The sequence below is a fragment of the Coregonus clupeaformis genome, chromosome 3 (assembly GCF_020615455.1).
Source record: "Coregonus clupeaformis isolate EN_2021a chromosome 3, ASM2061545v1, whole genome shotgun sequence".
In the NCBI taxonomy this organism is placed as follows: Eukaryota; Metazoa; Chordata; class Actinopteri; order Salmoniformes; family Salmonidae; genus Coregonus; species Coregonus clupeaformis.
The window spans coordinates 5,203,104-5,223,622 of NC_059194.1; positions in this window are offsets into that span (position 1 = coordinate 5,203,104).

The following is a 20,519-nucleotide window of genomic DNA, read 5'->3' on the forward strand; positions in this document are numbered from 1 at the left end:
CTTCTCCTCTTCTCTCCTCTCTTGTCTTCTCTTCTCTTGTCCTCTCTTCTCCTCTCCTCTTCTCTCTTGTTCTCTCTTCTCCTCTCCTCTTCTCTCTTGTCCTCTCTTCTCCTCTACTCTCCTCTCCTCTCTATGCCAGACAGTTTTGATAGGATTATTAGATCAGACCTATTGGATCCAGTGTAAATGGAGGAGTAGCGAGGCCTTGCATCATCAGGTGTTCTACATCTGGCCTGACTAACACCAAGCAGTTTCATTCCAACTATTAGAAAAAGCCCAGGTCAGACGGTTTAGCTGCTATTTTCTCCAGTTCCATCTACTGTGCCAGTCCTGATTGTGTTTTCGCAGCTGGTTTGCAATTGCAGAACAATTAAAGATTAAGAAAACATTATTTGTGTCAATGATATAATGGCAGCAGGCAGCTTGGTGTTAAATAAGCTATTAGTAGTGTAACACACACACACACACACACACAGAGAATGAGGCAAAGCAAACAACCGGAGAGAAACCAAGAATGCCATCATGACAAAGAACACATCACAGACTAAGTTAGCTCTGTTTTTAACATTTGTTCTCTGTGTAAATATCATTACTGTTTGAGGAAAATTCAAAGTGCACGTTTTGGAAAACCACCAGACAGCATGAACAAGCTAATAATGACTGTAGAACAACTGCCAACCTCACAATAGCTCAGAATGCCCTCCTGTTGTAGAGTTACCACCTCAAGAGAGGAGAGAAGGAGAAGAGAGGAGGAGAAGAGGATAGAAGAGCTGCTCTTCTCATTCTGTCCTCTCTCTTACATGCTTTCTATCACCTCTCTCTCTCTCTTCTATATCCTTCTTTTCCTCTCCCCTTCAATGTTGCTTTTCTTCTCTGCATGTTAACAGCTTTTCTCTGCAAAAAAAATTAACTGAATTACTGAGTAAAAAGGTTAGAAGAAGAGGGCAAATAACAGCTCTTAGAATGGTTGGATTCTAGAAGCAGAACGTTAGTACAAACCATAATGGTTGGATTCTAGAAGCAGAACGTTAGTACAAACCATAATGGTTGGATTCTAGAAGCAGAACGTTAGTACAAACCATAATGGTTGGATTCTAGAAGCAGAACGTTAGTACAAACCATAATGGTTGGATTCTAGAAGCAGAACGTTAGTACAAACCATAATGGTTGGATTCTAGAAGCAGAACGATAGTACAAACCATAATGGTTGGATTCTAGAAGCAGAACGTTAGTACAAACCACAATGGTTGGATTCTAGAAGCAGAACGATAGTACAAACCATAATGGTTGGATTCTAGAAGCAGAACGTTAGTACAAACCATAATGGTTGGATTCTAGAAGCAGAACGTTAGTACAAACCATAATGGTTGGATTCTAGAAGCAGAACGTTAGTACAACCCATAATGGTTGGATTCTAGAAGCAGAACGTTAGTACAAACCATAATGGTTGGATTCTAGAAGCAGAACGTTAGTACAAACCACAATGGTTGGATTCTAGAAGCAGAACGTTAGTACAAACCACAATGGTTGGATTCTAGAAGCAGAACGTTAGTACAAACCACAATGGTTGGATTCTAGAAGCAGAACGTTAGTACAAACCACAATGGTTGGATTCTAGAAGCAGAACGTTAGTACAAACCACAATGGTTGGATTCTAGAAGCAGAACGTTAGTACAAACCATAATGGTTGGATTCTAGAAGCAGAACATTAGTACAAACCATAATGGTTGGATTCTAGAAGCAGAACGTTAGTACAAACCACAATGGTTGGATTCTAGAAGCTGAACGTTAGTACAAACCACAATGGTTGGATTCTAGAAGCAGAACGTTAGTACAAACCACAATGGTTGGATTCTGGAAGCAGAATGTTAGTACAAACCACAATGGTTGGATTCTAGAAGCAGAACGTTAGTACAAACCATATTAGTTGGATTCTGGAAGCAGAACGTTAGTACAAACCACAATGGCTGGATTCTAGAAGCAGAACGTTAGTACAACCATAATGGTTGGATTCTGGAAGCAGAATGTTAGTACAAACCATAATGGTTGGATTCTGGAAGCAGAACGTTAGTACAAACCATAATGGTTGGATTCTAGAAGCAGAACGTTAGTACAAACCATAATGGTTGGATTCTAGAAGCAGAACGTTAGTACAAACCATAATGGTTGGATTCTAGAAGCAGAACGTTAGTACAAACCATAATGGTTGGATTCTAGAAGCAGAACGTTAGTACAAACCATAATGGTTGGATTCTAGAAGCAGAACGTTAGTACAAACCATAATGGTTGGATTCTAGAAGCAGAACGTTAGTACAACCATAATGGTTGGATTCTGGAAGCAGAACGTTAGTACAATCATAATGGTTGGATTCTGGAAGCAGAACGTTAGTACAACCATAATGGTTGGATTCTGGAAGCAGAACGTTAGTACAACCATAATGGTTGGATTCTGGAAGCAGAACGTTAGTACAACCATAATGGTTGGATTCTAGAAGCAGAACGTTAGTACAAACCATAATGGTTGGATTCTAGAAGCAGAACGTTAGTACAAACCATAATAGCTGGATCAGAGGGACAGACAGGCCTCCATCCTCACTCACAGGCAATGATGAAGCCTTTGCTTGTTACACTCCTCGAGATCTATTTATACTGCCTTGGTCTACTCCAAAAAGCACTCTGTGTGTCGGTCAGGCCCTTTAAATAGCACGTGTTTAGGTTGGGAACGGAGTACATCTGTAAATATGTCTGTATGTTTTGAACCTTCAGGGTTTTTATTTATTCTGAATACATGACTTATGTAAACTTATTGACATGGGAAACTGTGTGAATGTCCCTGTAAGTGTGCAGAATATGCATGTGAAACATTTTCTCAAGAAGCAGAGAAGTTGTTAAAAGTAGCAGTGCAGTTTATTTCAGCGGGTGTTGGCTTTCTGATGGAAAGCCCCACCCAGACCGTTCAGAAACAACTGGATTGATAAATGTAGATGACGGATTCATTGACCTGCTTTACAAGCTAGATAATTTTACCTTGCGTGTGTGTGTATGTGTGTGTGTGTGTGTGTGTGTGTGTGTGTGTGTGTATGTGGTTCTAGCCTGGGCTCAGAATGTACTACACTGAATAAACAAGTCTGAGTGTACAGGTTCCAATTAAACTGTAATAAAAGTGCACATGCAGACACACACACACACACACACACACACACACGTCATGTCCACAGCACTCACGTTTCACGGGCATGTGCACGCCCTGAGTCCTCTGCAAGTGCACGTGCATGCTCACTAACGACTGGTTGCGTGTACTTGTCCCTGAACAGATATGGGCATGTGAGGACAAGTCTCTGTGCTGCTTTCTAAGAAATTACATCATGCAGAATGACGCTAATGTTTCGGATTAACAAAACCTGGCAGACCCAGTGATTTAGCTAGTGATCTACATTCCACAGCTAATCCAACCACAATACACGTCTCCTCCTCCGTCTTGGGTTTATTAGGCCTAGTTATAAGCATATACAGTACATCTTGATTCCTTTCTAAATATTCTAATCTATTAATCCGTACAAATGACATGAGAATTGATTTCAGTGACTGCACAGATTAGGAATGTGTGTGACTGCTGATGTAAAGTCATTGTAAAGTGGTTATCCCACTGGCTATAGGGTGAATGCACCAATTTGTGAGTCGCTCTGGATAAGAGCGTCTGCTAAATGACGTAAATGTGCCCTTGAGCAAGGCACTTAACCCTAATTGCTCCTGTAAGTCGCTCTGGATAAGAGCGTCTGCTAAATGACTAAAATGTAAATGTAATATGTGCATTGAGTGGCATGTATTGTGTAAACTGGCCTTTACATTATGTCCTTTACATGGATAGGTGCAGTATGTGTAGTGTAAACTGGCCTCTGCATTGTATATGCCTATAATGTAAACTACTGTATCAGTGGTGTTAGCGATGCTGTGTACAGTAAAGCATTAGAGGTGGTGTGTGTTTGCGTGTGTGTGTGTTCATGCGTGTTTGTGTAACCTTAAAGGTGAACTATATGTTAGTTTTTTTTTTTATCACTTTGGTGCTATTTTCACAAGTATGTGGTGATTTTTTAAAAACTCTTGCTACAAAACTCCAAACTGGTAATACCTGTAACACAGAAAGTCTTATATTCAACACCTTTTTATTCTGCATTCATTTTGTTTGGAGACATCTTTCACCCCACAACCATTGATCCAAAAGATACGTTTACTGTGAAATACCATGAGAACATTGATTTAATCACCAAAATCTTCTCAATGTAGTTGTTTTAACGTTTAGTTCATCCAATAGAAAAAAGAAAATAATAAACCCTATAAATGTAAATTACAGTACATTACTGTTTTCACATTAGGCAATACACTTGCACTATCCATGAAAATGTACTGAAAATCTAATTGTTTTAATTTCTATCTTGTGTGATCAAAGGTGTGATCATTGAAGACATCTTTCACGATCACGAGGTGTACCGTAATCAAATGAAACAAATGAGAGAAACAATGTTTAGCAGGCACTAGTTTGTATCAAGCCCGTCTTAGGCATTTGACCATAGGTTCTCATCGAAATCACAGTAAATGTCCTCATTGTTCATGCACATGGGGGAAAACCTTTTGGCATGGTGAATCCAAGCCTGACATACACGCTTAGAAAAAAGGGTTCCAAAAGGGTTCTTCAGCTGTCCCTATAGGAGAACCCTTTTTAGTTCCAGGTAGAACCCTCTGTCGAAAGGGTTCTACCTGGAACCAAAAATGGTTATATCTGAAACTAAAAGGGTTCTACCTGGAACCAAAAATAGTTATTCAAAGGGCTCTCCTATGGGACAGCCGAAGTACACTTTTATTCAGACCTCTTGACTTTTTCCCCTAACCCTATTTCTGTTTATTAGTTTAATTACATTTGCTAAAATTTCAACAAAAAAAACGGTTTCACTTTGTCATTATGGGATATTGTGTGTAGATTGCTGATTGATGTCATTGCATTCACCCATGGCCTGGAGGAGGTGCCACACTCAGACACCTTCCACCTGTATTGTAATTCTATTGTATTTAGAGAATTGTATTGTTCTTACCGGCATGTATTGTAGAGGTCCTGTGTGGCTCAGTTCGTAAGAGCATGGCACTAACAACACCAGAGTTGTGGGTTCCATTCCCACTGGGTTGTCACTTTAGATAAAAACGCCTGCTACTTAATTGGCATATATTACGGTATTAGAGGACTGTATTGGCCAATGCCATTTTATTAAAGCAGCATTAAACCCCCCCACCAAAAAGACCCCAGCAACTTCATTTTGGATTCATGTTTACTGTATAGGGGATGCATTTGTTACATGATTCAGTACATCTCTGATCTTGTCCATATCAGATTTGTAAAAATGTAAAAAATGTACTGTGAAGTAAGTTCATAAGTCATCATCATGATATTACATTACATTATATATCATACTTTATATGTTTATGCGTTACAAACATACATTTTCATTATGTACAGTGGGGGAAAAAAGTATTTAGTCAGCCACCAATTGTGCAAGTTCTCCCACTTAAAAAGATGAGAGAGGCCTGTAATTTTCATCATAGGTACACGTCAACTATGACAGACAAAATGAGACAAAACATCCAGAAAATCACATTGTAGGATTTTTTATGAATTTATTTGCAAATTATGGTGGAAAATAAGTATTTGGTCACCTACAAACAAGCAAGAATTCTGGCTCTCACAGACCTGTAACTTCTTCTTTAAGAGGCTCCTCTGTCCTCCACTCGTTACCTGTATTAATGGCACCTGTTTGAACTTGTTATCAGTATAAAAGACACCTGTCCACAACCTCAAACAGTCACACTCCAAACTCCACTATGGCCAAGACCAAAGAGCTGTCAAAGGACACCAGAAACAAAATTGTAAACCTGCACCAGGCTGGGAAGACTGAATCTGCAATAGGTAAGCAGCTTGGTTTGAAGAAATCAACTGTGGGAGCAATTATTAGGAAATGGAAGACATACAAGACCACTGATAATCTCCCTCGATCTGGGGCTCCACGCAAGATCTCACCCTGTGGGGTCAAAATGATCACAAGAACGGTGAGCAAAAATCCCAGAACCACACGGGGGGACCTAGTGAATGACCTGCAGAGAGCTGGGACCAAAGTAACAAAGCCTACCATCAGTAACACACTACGCCGCCAGGGACTCAAATCCTGCAGTGCCAGACGTGTCCCCCTGCTTAAGCCAGTACATGTCCAGGCCCGTCTGAAGTTTGCTAGAGTGCATTTGGATGATCCAGAAGAGGATTGGGAGAATGTCATATGGTCAGATGAAACCAAAATATAACTTTTTTGGTAAAAACTCAACTCGTCGTGTTTGGAGGACAAAGAATGCTGAGTTGCATCCAAAGAACACCATACCTACTGTGAAGCATGGGGGTGGAAACATCATGCTTTAGGGCTGTTTTTCTGCAAAGGGACCAGGACGACTGATCCGTGTAAAGGAAAGAATGAATGGGGCCATGTATCGTGAGATTTTGAGTGAAAACCTCCTTCCATCAGCAAGGGCATTGAAGATGAAACGTGGCTGGGTCTTTCAGCATGACAATGATCCCAAACACACCGCCCGGGCAACAAAGGAGTGGCTTCGTAAGAAGCATTGGCTAGGCCACTCCAGGACCTTGAAGTCTCCAGATCTCAACCCCATAGAAAATCTTTGGAGGGAGTTGAAAGTCTGTGTTGCCCAGCGACAGCCCCAAAACATCACTACTCTAGAGGAGATCTGCATGGAGGAATGGGCCAAAATACCAGCAACAGTGTGTGAATACCTTGTGAAGACTTACAGAAAACGTTTGACCTGTGTCATTGCCAACAAAGGCTATATAACAAAGTATTGAGAAACTTTTGTTATTGACCAAATACTTATTTTCCACCATAATTTGCAAATAAATTCATTAAAAATCCTACAATGTGATTTTCTGGAATTTTTTTTCTCATTTTGTCTGTCATAGTTGACGTGTACCTATGATGAAAATTACAGGCCTCTCTCATCTTTTTAAGTGGGAGAACTTGCACAATTGGTGGCTGACTAAATACTTTTTTTCCCCACTGTAGTTCTCAAAATCTGTTGTAGACAATTCAGTTTAAAATCTATAGGTTTACCAAACGGGTAGGTGATTATCAATTCAGAGCAGTCGGATTAAGTAATAGTAAAATTAATTGTATCAAATGAGAAGACAATTATATATTTAAAATGTGAGCATTGCATTGTGAAAGGAAATTACTTTATATGAACATGTATTGCAATGTGAAACATGTATTTATAGATGAGCCGGGGCTAGCAGATGGATCTTCGTGGTCGACGTCGTAACGGGAAGCCTGTTGAAACCACATCAGACGATTTCGTCGGCAGACCAGTCGTGTTTGATCGGCGGAGCTCCATGTCAACACTAGGAGGTCCCGTCCGGTTTACAGAGAGGTAGATAGCCGGGAGATAGGCCTGGCTCAAGGCTAGCTCAAGGCTGATTAGCCAACAACAACATCCATTTGGTTGCAGCTAGCTAGTTGCGATGATCCGGTGTTAAAAGGTCCAGTGATTCAGGCAGAAAACCCGATATGTTCTGGGTCGATAACGCGCTGTGCAGACAGTGCAGACTGGCCGATAATAGTCCAGGCTAGAGCTGGCTGGTAGGTAGTGCAGGCCACGGACAATGGTGAAAAACCACTAACGGTGGCTAATAGCAAGTAGCTAGTTAGCTGGCTACTCCCGTCCAGTAGACAGAGAGGTAGATAGCCAGGATATGGGCCTGGCTCGAGGCTAGCTCAAGGCTAACTGGTGCTTGCTTCGGGGGCAGTGGTGATTAGCCAACAGCAACATCCATTCGGTTGCGGCTAGCTAGTTGCGATCCGGTGTTAATGTCCAGTGATTCAGTTATTCCGGCAGAAAATCCGATGTTCTGGGTGAAAACCGCTAACGGTGGTTAATAGCAAGTAGCTAGTTAGCTGGCTAGCTAGTTTCAACTGGAGATTCTAGATAAAAGGTAAGTCAATAATAGAATCTGTTCCGCATTGAGTGAGGCGGGTTGCAGGAAAGTATATTTTGTAGAAGGATGAAAAGTGTGATAGGGAAATATGTACGAAAAATACAAAAAAATAGGCTATTTACACGGACACACAACAAAGAACACGACCGCACTGCTACGCCATCTTGGATACATGACACAGGACTGATGGTAGCGCTCACCTTGTCTTCTCCGGACAAGCTTTTTTCCGGATGCCCCAAACAATCGGAAAGGGGATTTATCAGAGAAAATGACTTTACCCCAGTCCTCAGCAGTCCAACCCTGTACCTTTTGCAGAATATCAGTCTGTCCCTGATGTTTTTCCTGGAGAGAAGTGGCTTCCTCGCAGCCCTTCTTGACACCAGGCCATCCTCCAAAAGTCTTCACCTCACTGTGCGTGCAGATGCACTCACACCTGCCTGCTGCCATTCCTGAGCAAGCTCTGCACTGGTGGTGCCCCGATCCCGCAGCTGAATCAACTTTAGGAGACGGTCCTGGCGCTTGCTGTACTTTCTTGGGCGCCCTGAAGCCTTCTTCACAACAACTGAACCTCTCTCCTTGACGTTCTTGATGATCCGATAAATGGTTGATTTAGGTGCAATCTTACTAGCAGCAATATCCTTGCCTGTGAAGCACTTTTTGTGCAAAGCAATGATGACGGCAGGTGTTTCCTTGCAGGTAACCATGGTTAACAGAGGAAGAACAATGATTTCAAGCACCACCCTCCTTTTAAAGCTTCCAGTCTGTTATTCTAACTCAATCAGCATGACAGAGTGATCTCCAGCCTTGTCCTCGTCAACACTCTCACCTGTGTTAATGAGAGAATCACTGACATGATGTCAGCTGGTCCTTTTGTGGCAGGGCTGAAATGCAGTGGAAATGTTGTTTTGGGATTAAGTTCATTTTCATGGCAAATAGGGACTTTGCAATTAATTACAATTCATCTGATCACTCTTCATAACATTCTGGAGTATATGCAAATTGCCATCATAAGCATTTCACAGTAAGGTCTACACTTGTTGTATTCGGCGCATGTGACAAATAAAATGTGATTTGATTTGATATTTCCACTAGATGTTGGAACATTGCTGCAGGGACTTGCTTCCATTCAGGCACAAGAGTATTAGTGAGGTCGGGCTTTGATGTTGGGCGATTAGGCCTGGCTTGCAGTCAGCGTTCCAATTCATCCCAAAGGTGTTCGATGGGGTTGAGGTCAGGGCTCTGTGCAGGCCAGCCAAGTTCTTCCACATCGATCTCGACAAACCATTTCTGTATGGACCTCGCTTTGTGCACGGGGGCATTGTCATGCTGAAACAGGAAAGGGCCTTCCCCAAACTGTTGCCACAAAGTTGGAAGCACAGAATCGTCTAAAATGTCATTGTATGCTGTAGCGTTAAGATTTCCCTTCACTGGAACTAAGGGGCCTAGCCCGAACCATGGAAAACAGCCCCAGACCATTATTCCTCCTCCACCAAACTTTACAGTTGGCAATGTGCATTCAGGCAGGTCGCATTCCCCTGGCATCCGCCAAACCCAGATTCGTCCATCGGACTGCCAGATGGTGAAGAGTGATTCATCACTCCAGAGAACGCGTTTCCACTGCTCCAGAGTCCAATGGCGGCGAGCTTTACACCACTCCAGCCGAAGCTTGGCATTGCGCATGGTGATCTTAGGCTTGTGTGCAGCTGCTTGGCCATGGAGACCCATTTCATGAAGCTCCCGATGAACAGTTCTTGTGCTGATGTTGCTTCCAGAGGCAGTTTTTAACTCAGTAGTGAGTGTTGCAACCGAGGACAGACGATTTGTGCTCGATTTTATACACCTGTCAGTAACGGGTGTCGCTGAAATAGCCGAATCCACTAATTTGAAGGGGAGTCCACATACTTTTGTATATATAGTGTATAACCATGTGATGATGGGCTCTGTTCTGTTTGACAAAAGTCTTTGTATAACCATGTGATGATGGGCTCTGTTCTGTTTGACAAAAGTCTTTGTATAACCATGTGATGATGGGCTCTGTTCTGTTTGACAAAAGTCTTTGTATAACCATGTGATGATGGGCTCTGTTCTGTTTGACAACAGTCACTATTCATCTTACGATGCCCAGCCCACTTGACCCCGTTCCTGATGGAAGGTGATTGTTTTCCTCCTTCCACCCCATTCACAAACAAACAAAACAACTCACATATTTAGAACAGGCTTGACATCACTCATCAATCCAAGTGCTTGTGTACGTGTGTGTGTGACAGCTCTTTGTGTGTCAGTCACTGGAGAGTAGATCCTCCAAAGTGACAGTCCAGAAGTCCCACGCATTTCCCATGCTCACTCACACCATACAGACTACTCACCATCTCTCTCTCTCGCTCTCTCATGAGGACAATTATCAAATGAGGACATCGTGTTTTTACAGTGTTTTTTAGGGTCACTGGCTTCGCCACGTTTGTCTATGTTTTAATTCATAGCATCGGACCTCCCACATACACAAACACCCCTCTATACATACATGCCACAGAAATAGTCATTGTTTTGATTTACTTAGAAGAGTTGGCAGGCCCCTCGCCATGCACTGCTTCTTGGAACATCATGTCCCACGGTGGTCAAAGACGTCATAGCAGGCCCAACGTGAGGCAGCAGAAAATGGTTGTATAGAACACTGTAGAAAATCAGGCTTCATTTACTGAACTCATTTGTTCCATGTTCCAGTGTGTTTACAATTTGAAGACCTTATTCTCACAAGAGAGTTAGACACACACACACACACACACGATGAACCTCAGTCATGTGATTATGAGTAACCGTGCCTGAGACCTACACTTGCGTTAGCTCCCTGACCTAAATGCCAAGACTTTAGCTCAATACCCAAACAGTATTGTCACAGGTTCTAACTCGGATCACAGAAAGCCTCTGGTACATACATGCCTTGTGGCCAGTGCATACATTAGACATTTATATGCAAACACACCACCACCCACCTCCTCCTAACCTCCAGACCTTCCCCAAACCTGAGCTGCTCGGGCTGGCTAGGGGTTAGGCAGAGAGGGGCAGTGGGGCCTCAGCCAGAGGAATGAATTGCTGCCCACCTGTCAACACAGAGCTGGCTTCCCTGGTACACAGCAGCAAGAGGATTTTATAACCTACACATCTGACCATTTCATAACTAGGTGTGCGTCCCAAATGGCACCGTATTCCCTATATAGTGCATTACTTTTGACCAGGGCCCATAGTGTCATTTGGGACATGCCCCCGGGCTGTTGGTCAGCACATTGGGAGTTTGTAAGGGATTCTGTGTGCACTCCTTTGGGTCAAAGCAGTCAGATCAACCATACAATTTTAGTTGTAATTGTGTAGTCATAAAAAACGTGATGTCAACTCTTCATAACCCAAAGAAACCTATGAAAGTTCAATCAGGAAGGATGGTCTGAAGGCTTGTTTAACCTCACCAGTAAGCTTAACCTCACCAGTAAGCTTAACATACACTATATATACAAAAGTATGTGGACACCCCTTCAAAATTAGTGGATTCGGCTATTTCAGCCACACCCTTGGTAACAAGTGTATAAAATCGAGCACACAGCCATTTAATCTCCATAGTCAAACATTGGCAGTAGAATGACCTTACTGAAGAGCTGTGACTTTCAAAGTGGCACCGTCATAGAATGCCACCTTTCCAACAAGTCAGTTCGTAATATTTCTGCCCTGCTAGAGCTGCCCCCATCAACTGTAAGTGCTGTTATTGTGAAGTGGAAACGTCTAGGAGCAACAACGGCTCAGCCGCGAAGTGGTAGGCCACACAAGCTCTCAGAACGGGACCGCCGAGTGCTGAAGCGTGTAGCGCGTACAAATCTTCAAAACATCAGCGCCCGACCTCACTAATGCTCTTGTGGCTGAATGGAAGCAAGTCCCCACAGCAACGTTCCAACATCTAGTGGAAAGCCTTCCCAGAAGAGTGGAGGCTGTTATAGCAGCAAAGGGGGGCCCAACTCCATATTAATACCCATGATTTTGGAATGAGATGTTCGACGAGCAGGTGTCCACATACTTTTGGTCATGTAGTGTAATTCACTTATTTTCCTATTCTAGGGGCATAGTGGGAATGAATACAAAGTATCATCAGCATAGCATCTATTTACCTTTAGCCTATAAGCACAATAATGAACATTCCTCACGCTAGTTGTTTAACCTATGGGATAATTGCAAGAGTGATCATCTTCCTCTCTCTCAACCAATGGGAGTAAATCTTGGGATGTATTTATATATCAATTTACCCTCGTTCACTCACTTGCTGTTTTTCAGCAACAGTTTTTGACAACCATCCACCTCCCCACCAGCTATTATAACCTTAAAGGGATAATCCACCCCAAACTACAAATTACTATTATTAACAGTGTTAAACAGTGTTAAATAACACTAATATGTGAAAACAATATTTTTTGTGAACATAAGTTCAATTTTGTCGTAATAACAAGATTGGTAGAAACGTGTGAAAATCGTTTTGGGAAATCTGTTGCAGCTCAAATCTACTACAAAACCCACGATGCAATGTTCTCTCTCCTGGGGCTGGCTGGCTGGCTAGCTAGGTAGCTACACACAATAATAAAGTCAATATCAGCATGTGAAGTAGCTAGCTATCTGTAAAATCGCCTAAACAAACTGCACTATCAATTTAGGAGTCTATCTCACCAAATTGCAGTTAATCTCTTCCACTGAGCGATAAACGGCGTCTCTGCCCAGAGCGAGAGCAGCCTTACATTGCTTTCCCACAGAGATAATTTTGAGAAGATGGGATAGTCAATTAGATTCGGCTTGCGTGACGATTGGTTTAGCACCCGCAAGACACAGCATGCCAACGTGAATGGAATAGGCCCTTTTCACGTGACGTCAGACAACTTCCGTTCTGCCGCGATGCAGGTTATGTTTACATCCGGTGTCGCTTAGGAACGCTTAGCTAGTAGCACATCATTATGGAGTTCACCCAGTCCCTTTCACATCTGCCACCAATACGACTTAACGACGTAGAACGACTTGCTGACAAGTGGTCCCTTACTTCAAGATCGAAGCTTGATAAAGGCTACAAGTTCTTCGTTGAAGGTTACCTGTTTGATTATGAAGGTACGTGTTTATCTTTATTTAGCTTAAATTAGCCCTATGCTAGCGAAGGTTATGAGCTGACGAGTTTCTGTTTTGCAGCCTCTTTTTAATATTACTGCTGTTTGTATCGACCGTAAGATAAGAGTCAGTAATGTATTAATGGCTAATGCTGCGCCCTTTCTCCCAATCACTGTATTGAAACAGTCTCAAGTGTAGTTAACGGTGAGGTGACAGTGAGAGGGCGATGTTACAGGTCCATGAAGAAAAATGAGGAGGCTCATCGGCTTCAGGTTTCTCAGATAAACAGTTCTCTAACATTATGATAAGATAGGTTAAGATAGATAAGTTTTCTTTTTGTTGTGTTTTGCTGCGGTTGCAGATTTAATAAGAATGATTCCACAATGTTCCACTGTGGATCAGTTTGTTTCTCAGTCTGAGCTCTGATTTTGTATCATTAAACTTAATACACAACGAAATTCTAACAAACCGATGTGGGTTGTTGACGGCAATAAAGACTGGGAAAGATTCTGTGATAACTCAAAATGTTCAAATTTTCGATAAGTGTTGGCACTACTTGTCAAAGGTTTCAGAACAGCCAATTTTTCTTAATTAAAAAAAGAAATTGGGTTTTGAAAATTGTGTACAGTAGTTTATAATGAAACGCAGAAAAAATGTTTTGTAAGTACAGCACTAATTGTTATGTCTCTATGAACAGGTTACACTAGACTCTGCAGAGGTTCCTGTGGTACTCAATCACATGTCATGTTCCTGCTCTGCTGGGAAAGCACTATGTAATCACATAGTAGCACTTCTTTTTCAAAGTGCTCACTATGTTACCATGGGCTTTAAGACAGTGCCATTGCCTCTGTCATGCACCAGCGCACTGCAGACCTGGCACCGGCCTAGGACACAGGTCAGACATTATTTGTTACACTGATGCAGAACTTTGCAGTTTGTATTGACTTTTGACAATGTATTGTTCATCATTATTATATCACAGGGAATTGTACCAGAGGCCACCAATGATATGGCGGTGTGTAAACCAGCGGCTAAGAAAAAAACAAGTGTCAGAGCTGGTGTGAAGTGCACACTGTACCGAGCCTATGATGGTGAGTCTGAATGAGCCCCCGCCTGTACTAGAGCACAAAGACTTTAGTGCATTTCTAAAATAATACAAACATAAAAGTGATTATTATTTGTTACTTTTTATATAGACTTTCAGTGGATATTTTTTTATTTGTATTAGAAGCATGTACGAGACTGGATGAGTGTGGTTGTCTTTTTAGTGAAAAAGATAAGGTGGCATTTAATGAAATCTAAACTTGACATATCTCACTTTCATGCCAGGGCCTATTCCGGATCCTCACGTCATGGCCAGTGCTGAGAAACTGAAAGACATCCGTCCACAACCAGGGATTTGCAAATTGCTGCACGGGCTTGAGGGCCTTAATTTGGTGGACTCTAAATTTGGCCCTGTGCCATTTGGGTCTGTGCTTTCTTACCAGTGCCCTCTAGAATTAAGTAGAGATATTATTAAACACCCTGGTGCCAGTGAGTTTCCTCAGTTGCCTATTGAAGGTTACAACTTTAAATTTCCCATTGATTTTGAGCCCAACTACATACAACAATGTCATTTGGACAGCCTGATTGTGTCAGAGGAGATGTCTGCTGCTATTGAAGCAGAAACAAGAATGCAGTCAGAATGCCAGCTGTGGAGCCAGGTACGCAAACCCCGACTGACAGCCAGCAGATTCCGTGAAATATGCCATGTTCGTGGGGGAGTTGTCTGCCAAGGCTTTGGCAACCCGCATTCTGAGAGGAACTCCTCAGACAGCTGCTATGAGAAGAGGGTTGGATCTGGAACCTGAGATACTGAGGCAATATTCTGATTTTTGTGATGTCTCTCTGAAACAATGCGGGGTCATCATCCACCCTGATTCACCTCACCTTGCAGCCAGCCCGGATGCTAAAGTCTTCTGCCCAACAGAAGCACCACCATTTGGTCTTGCTGAGGTTAAGAGTTGCGATGTTGAAAATGTTACCCAAGTTAAACACCTGATCACAGTTAAAGGCCAGGCCTGCCTTAAGAAGAGCCACAAATACTACTATCAGGTTCAAGGCCAACTCGCCTTAAGCGGACTTCAGTGGTGTGACTTCATTACAGATACCCGCACTGACTTCACAGTTGAGAGAATCTTTAGGGATGAGGAGATTATCCACTCAATGCGACAGAAGCTTGATCATTTCTATTATAACATCTACATGGATGTCTTCTTAAGTTATAAAACATAAGGCAGAATTTTATGTGTAAATAGTGTTAAGGTAAATGTGGAAGGTGAACCTTTGACATTTTTTTCTTTAACTGCAAATTAACTTGTCATATACTGTATATCTCCTATGTACTGAAACACACATTTTGAAAAGGATTGTGATGTAAATGTCGACATGTTTTTCTTTAACTGCAAATGAACTTAATTGTGTTATATACTGTATATCTATGTATTGAAATACAAATTTTGAAAAGGATTGCGATGTTGTAAATGCTCTTACCAAAATCAAAAAGGATTGGAAGCAGTTGCTTGCAAACATATATTTAATAGTTCCATCAGTGCCATGACACATAAGCACATAACATGGTTAATAGTTGGATATTTTTACAATATATCACATTAGGTTCATTAATAGCTATGAAAAAGTTATTACCCTTAACAAAAACATACAGTATAACATTAGATCAATTAAATTACCAACAAAGTTAATTCATATTTACATTTTTTTGTACATACAATACAGTAATATAAAAGTACTTCTATTTACAGCCCATCTAGCTTACTCAGGGAAATATACAACTTCCAGTTGACAAAAACATCAGACTGGTTTGTCTCCTTTAATGTCAAGAGGTCCCTGATAGTTCGACATGAGGCAGCAGATGGCCCACAGCTGATTCACTGAACCCACTGTGGAAAGAGGAACAAGCCCATCCCAGATATGGTACTCCTTCACCCTCCGTATGGCCCTCTCGACTAAAATCCTCAGCCGGGCGATGGCCTGGGTCTTAAGAGTGTCCTCCCTGCTGAGCTGAGGAGATTTTTACGGGAAGATACGGGAATTTCTGTTTGTTGTTTGAACAAAATGGTACACTGCAATAGCATCTTCTCGAAGATTGTGCCATGCTTCGGTGTTGGATGGGATACTGTTGCGATACAGACACCGGGAGAAAAGAAACAGCTAAATTAACATTCAGCTTTGACCAGGAATCAATATTTATCTAGCTATCATGCACAACAGTATTTGAATAGGTGAGTTACTATACATTCATGAATAAACTAACTGCCTAACAAAGGGTTAGATAGCTAGCTAAGTAAACTTGTTACATTACAGCCAGGCAGCAATGTAACGCTACCTTTTAACGTTATCGGTATCTGGTACTAAGTTGTTGTTAGCTAACGTTAGCCCACTTTTAAGTAACTAAGGCAGTGAACAATTATGAATTAACAATAACGTTAGCAAGTTACAAACCATTGCATATACGTAAACATTATTACTCTTAACTTTACTAATTTAACTTAAACGTACCTCAGAAGAGAAGTCTCAGGTTACGGGCGAACGGAAGTGAAGTTAACCTGCTACGCGGAAAGGCGGAAGTTAGATGACGTCATCGTGAAAAGGGCCTATTGGTCGACAGTCAAGTTGGGTGCGGCGTTTCTCCATTCATTGTCCAATGGGATTCCTATCTCCTCCTTCTTGTAAGATCTCTGTTTCCCATAGACACCGCGCATTGCGACATCGTCCTTGAAGGAGAAACGGAGGTGAATAATTTGGTACACTGTTTAGATTGAGCACATTTAAACTTAATCTATAATTTGTCATGACGATATAAACGAATGGATGTGTTCTATACAAATATGGCCATACCATCTATTGGCTGATTTGTCGATCTGGAGTGCAGGTAAATGTTTTAAAAGCGTTATGAAATGTGACAGTGTGTAATCCCATATCTCCAGTGATGAGAATTATATAGCTATTACAGCTTCCTACACGATTTCCAGATTTTCACAGGCGGCCACTTAGTAGTTAAATCATGGGCAAAAATTGTATTTTACCCACTGATAGAACAGGTATTCACCAAATTGACAGGAGTTTCATGATTTTTATTTCTGGGAGTAGATTATCTCTTTAAGGCCCATAATTGGAACTCCTTTCTCCCAGCAGGGGTGTTTCAGTGCCAGCAGCCCAGCATAGGGCTACCTGCCATCACATCATCGAGACGAGGCCATTCCCCAAACTTCATTTTGTCTTTATTGTTCATTCAGTTAAGCCTGTACTCGATTGAACTAGCCATGTTCATGCAACATGATGACCAAGATAAAATATATTGTTGTCATAGCTTCTTGCCAGGAAGGAAGGACTGCATATAAATCTCCACAGCATCTGTGCCCTCCAGAGTTAAATGGAGGAAGTGAAATTATGTTCAGTTCATTCAGTCCAGTCAGTTACTAAAAATAATTAGAAGAGTTCAGTGCAGATATGGACAGACAAGGGTATTTGGCAAACCATCTCCCCTCTCCTCCTCACCTCTCCCCTCTGGCCTCATCTAATTTCTTCACCTCTCCTCCCTCTCCACTCCTCCTTTCCTCTCCTCATCTCCTTACTTACCTCTCCTCCTCCCCTCTCCTCTCCTCTTCTCTCTTCTCCTCTCCTCTCCTCTCCCTCTGTCCTTATCTCCCCTATCTATCTCCTCATCTCCTCATTTAACTCTTCTCCCTCTCCTCTCCTCTCTCCTCCTTTCCTCTCCTCTCACTCAGCCTGATATTAATGAATGGTGTTCTCTATGTGGGGCCTGGATATGTGAAACCCAGAAAGCACCACTTGAGTGATGATTCTGTCTGTGCCAGTATCCTGCGCACGCACACATGCACACACACACAAACGCCTGACCTGCTGTGAACACAGGGGCTTGCTGTATCAGATCAGCCCACTGTCACAGGGGCAATTAAACAGAGTATAGGCCCTCCTCTCATCCTGTCACTGTCTATTAGATGGAGACAGACCCTCCTCTCATACTGTCACTGTCTATTAGATAGAGACCCTCCTCTCATACTGTCACTGTCTATTAGATAGAGACAGACCCTCCTCTCATACTGTCACTGTATATTAGATAGAGACAGACCCTCCTCTCATCCTGTCACTGTGTATTAGATAGAGACAGACCCTCCTCTCATACTGTCACTGTCTATTAGATAGAGACAGACCCTCCTCTCATACTGTCACTGTGTATTAGATAGAGACAGACCCTCCTCTCATCCTGTCACTGTCTATTAGATAGAGACAGACCCTCCTCTCATACTGTCACTGTCTATTAGATAGAGACAGACCCTCCTCTCATACTGTCACTGTCTATTAGATAGAGACAGACCCTCCTCTCATACTGTCACTGTCTATTAGATAGAGACAGACCCTCCTCTCATCATGTCACTGTCTATTAGATAGAGACAGACCCTCCTCTCATACTGTCACTGTCTATTAGATAGAGACAGACCCTCCTCTCATACTGTCACTGTCTATTAGATAGAGACAGACCCTCCTCTCATACTGTCACTGTCTATTAGATAGAGACAGACCCTCCTCTCATACTGTCACTGTCTATTAGATAGAGACAGACCCTCCTCTCATCATGTCACTGTCTATTAGATAGAGACAGACCCTCCTCTCATACTGTCACTGTCTATTAGATAGAGACAGACCCTCCTCTCATACTGTCACTGTCTATTAGATAGAGACAGACCCCCCTCTCATACTGTCACTGTCTATTAGATAGAGACAGACCCTCCTCTCATACTGTCACGGTCTATTAGATAGAGACAGACCCTCCTCTCATACTGTCACGGTCTATTAGATAGAGACAGACCCTCCTCTCATCCTGTCACGGTCTATTAGATAGAGACAGACCCTCCTCTCAAACTGTCACTGTCTATTAGATAGAGACAGACCCTCCTCTCATACTGTCACTGTCTATTAGATAGAGACAGGCCCTCCTCTCATACTGTCACTGTCTATTAGATAGAGACAGACCCTCCTCTCATACTGTCACTGTCTATTAGATAGAGACAGACCCTCCTCTCATACTGTCACTGTCTATTAGATAGAGACAGACCCTCCTCTCATACTGTCACTGTCTATTAGATAGAGACAGACCCTCCTCTCATACTGTCACTGTCTATTAGATAGAGACAGACCCTCCTCTCATACTGTCACTGTCTATTAGATAGAGACAGACCCTCCTCTCATACTGTCACTGTCTATTAGATAGAGACCCTCCTCTCATACTGTCACTGTCTATTAGATAGAGACAGGCCCTCCTCTCATACTGTCACTGTCTATTAGATAGAGACAGGGGAGAGGAGGAGAGGAGGGGAGGAGAGGTAGAGGAGACAGGGAGATACATAGACAGAGATAGCGAGTCAGGCAGCGAGAAAGAGAGAGAGAGAGAGAGAGAAAGATATCTATATATAGAGAAACATATAGTCAGAGAGAGAGAGATGTATATACAGTTGAAGCCGGAAGTTTACATACACTTAGGTTGGAGTCATTAAAACTCATTTTTTCAACCACTCCACAAATTTCTTGTTAACAAACTATTGTTTTAGCAAGTTGGTTAGGACATCTACTTTGTGCATGACACAAGTAATTTTTCCAACAATTGTTTACAGACAGATTATTTCACTTATAATTCACTGTATCACAATCCCAGTGGGTCAGAAGTTTACATACACTAAGTTGACTGTGCCTTTAAACAGCTTGGAAAATTCCAGAAAATGATGTCATGGCTTTAGAAGCTTCTGATAGGCTAATTGACATTATTTGAGTCAATTGGAGGTGTACCTGTGGATAGTTTATCTCTGTCTAGCCTTAGGCCTATACATGCTTAATGGTAGAATCAGAGGGGACTCTTTAGGTCAGTTTACTTACTGCTCAGCTCTTGGGACAAGTGTAGTCGATTATGCCATCACTGACATTGACCCCTCCTCCATTAGTGCATTCACTGTCAGACCACAGACACCATTGTCAGATCAACGTGTTTCTGAAGAAATTAACCGGCAATATTCATTCAAAAAAACAGCCCAATAAACTCTACAACATGAACCAATCGTACAGATGGGCTCAAAACAGTGCAGAGAGATTCATTGAAATGAAATGATGAACTCTATACAGTTTTTCAATAACTCACAATACCAAAACAATAAAGAAGGTGTCAGTTCGGCTACTCAAAACATAAATTGCATTTTCCAAAAAGCAGCATCAAAAGCAAATTTGAGAAAACCAAAGAAATGCAACATCAGAAACAAAAAACTAAATGTTTCTGAAAAATTGTTTG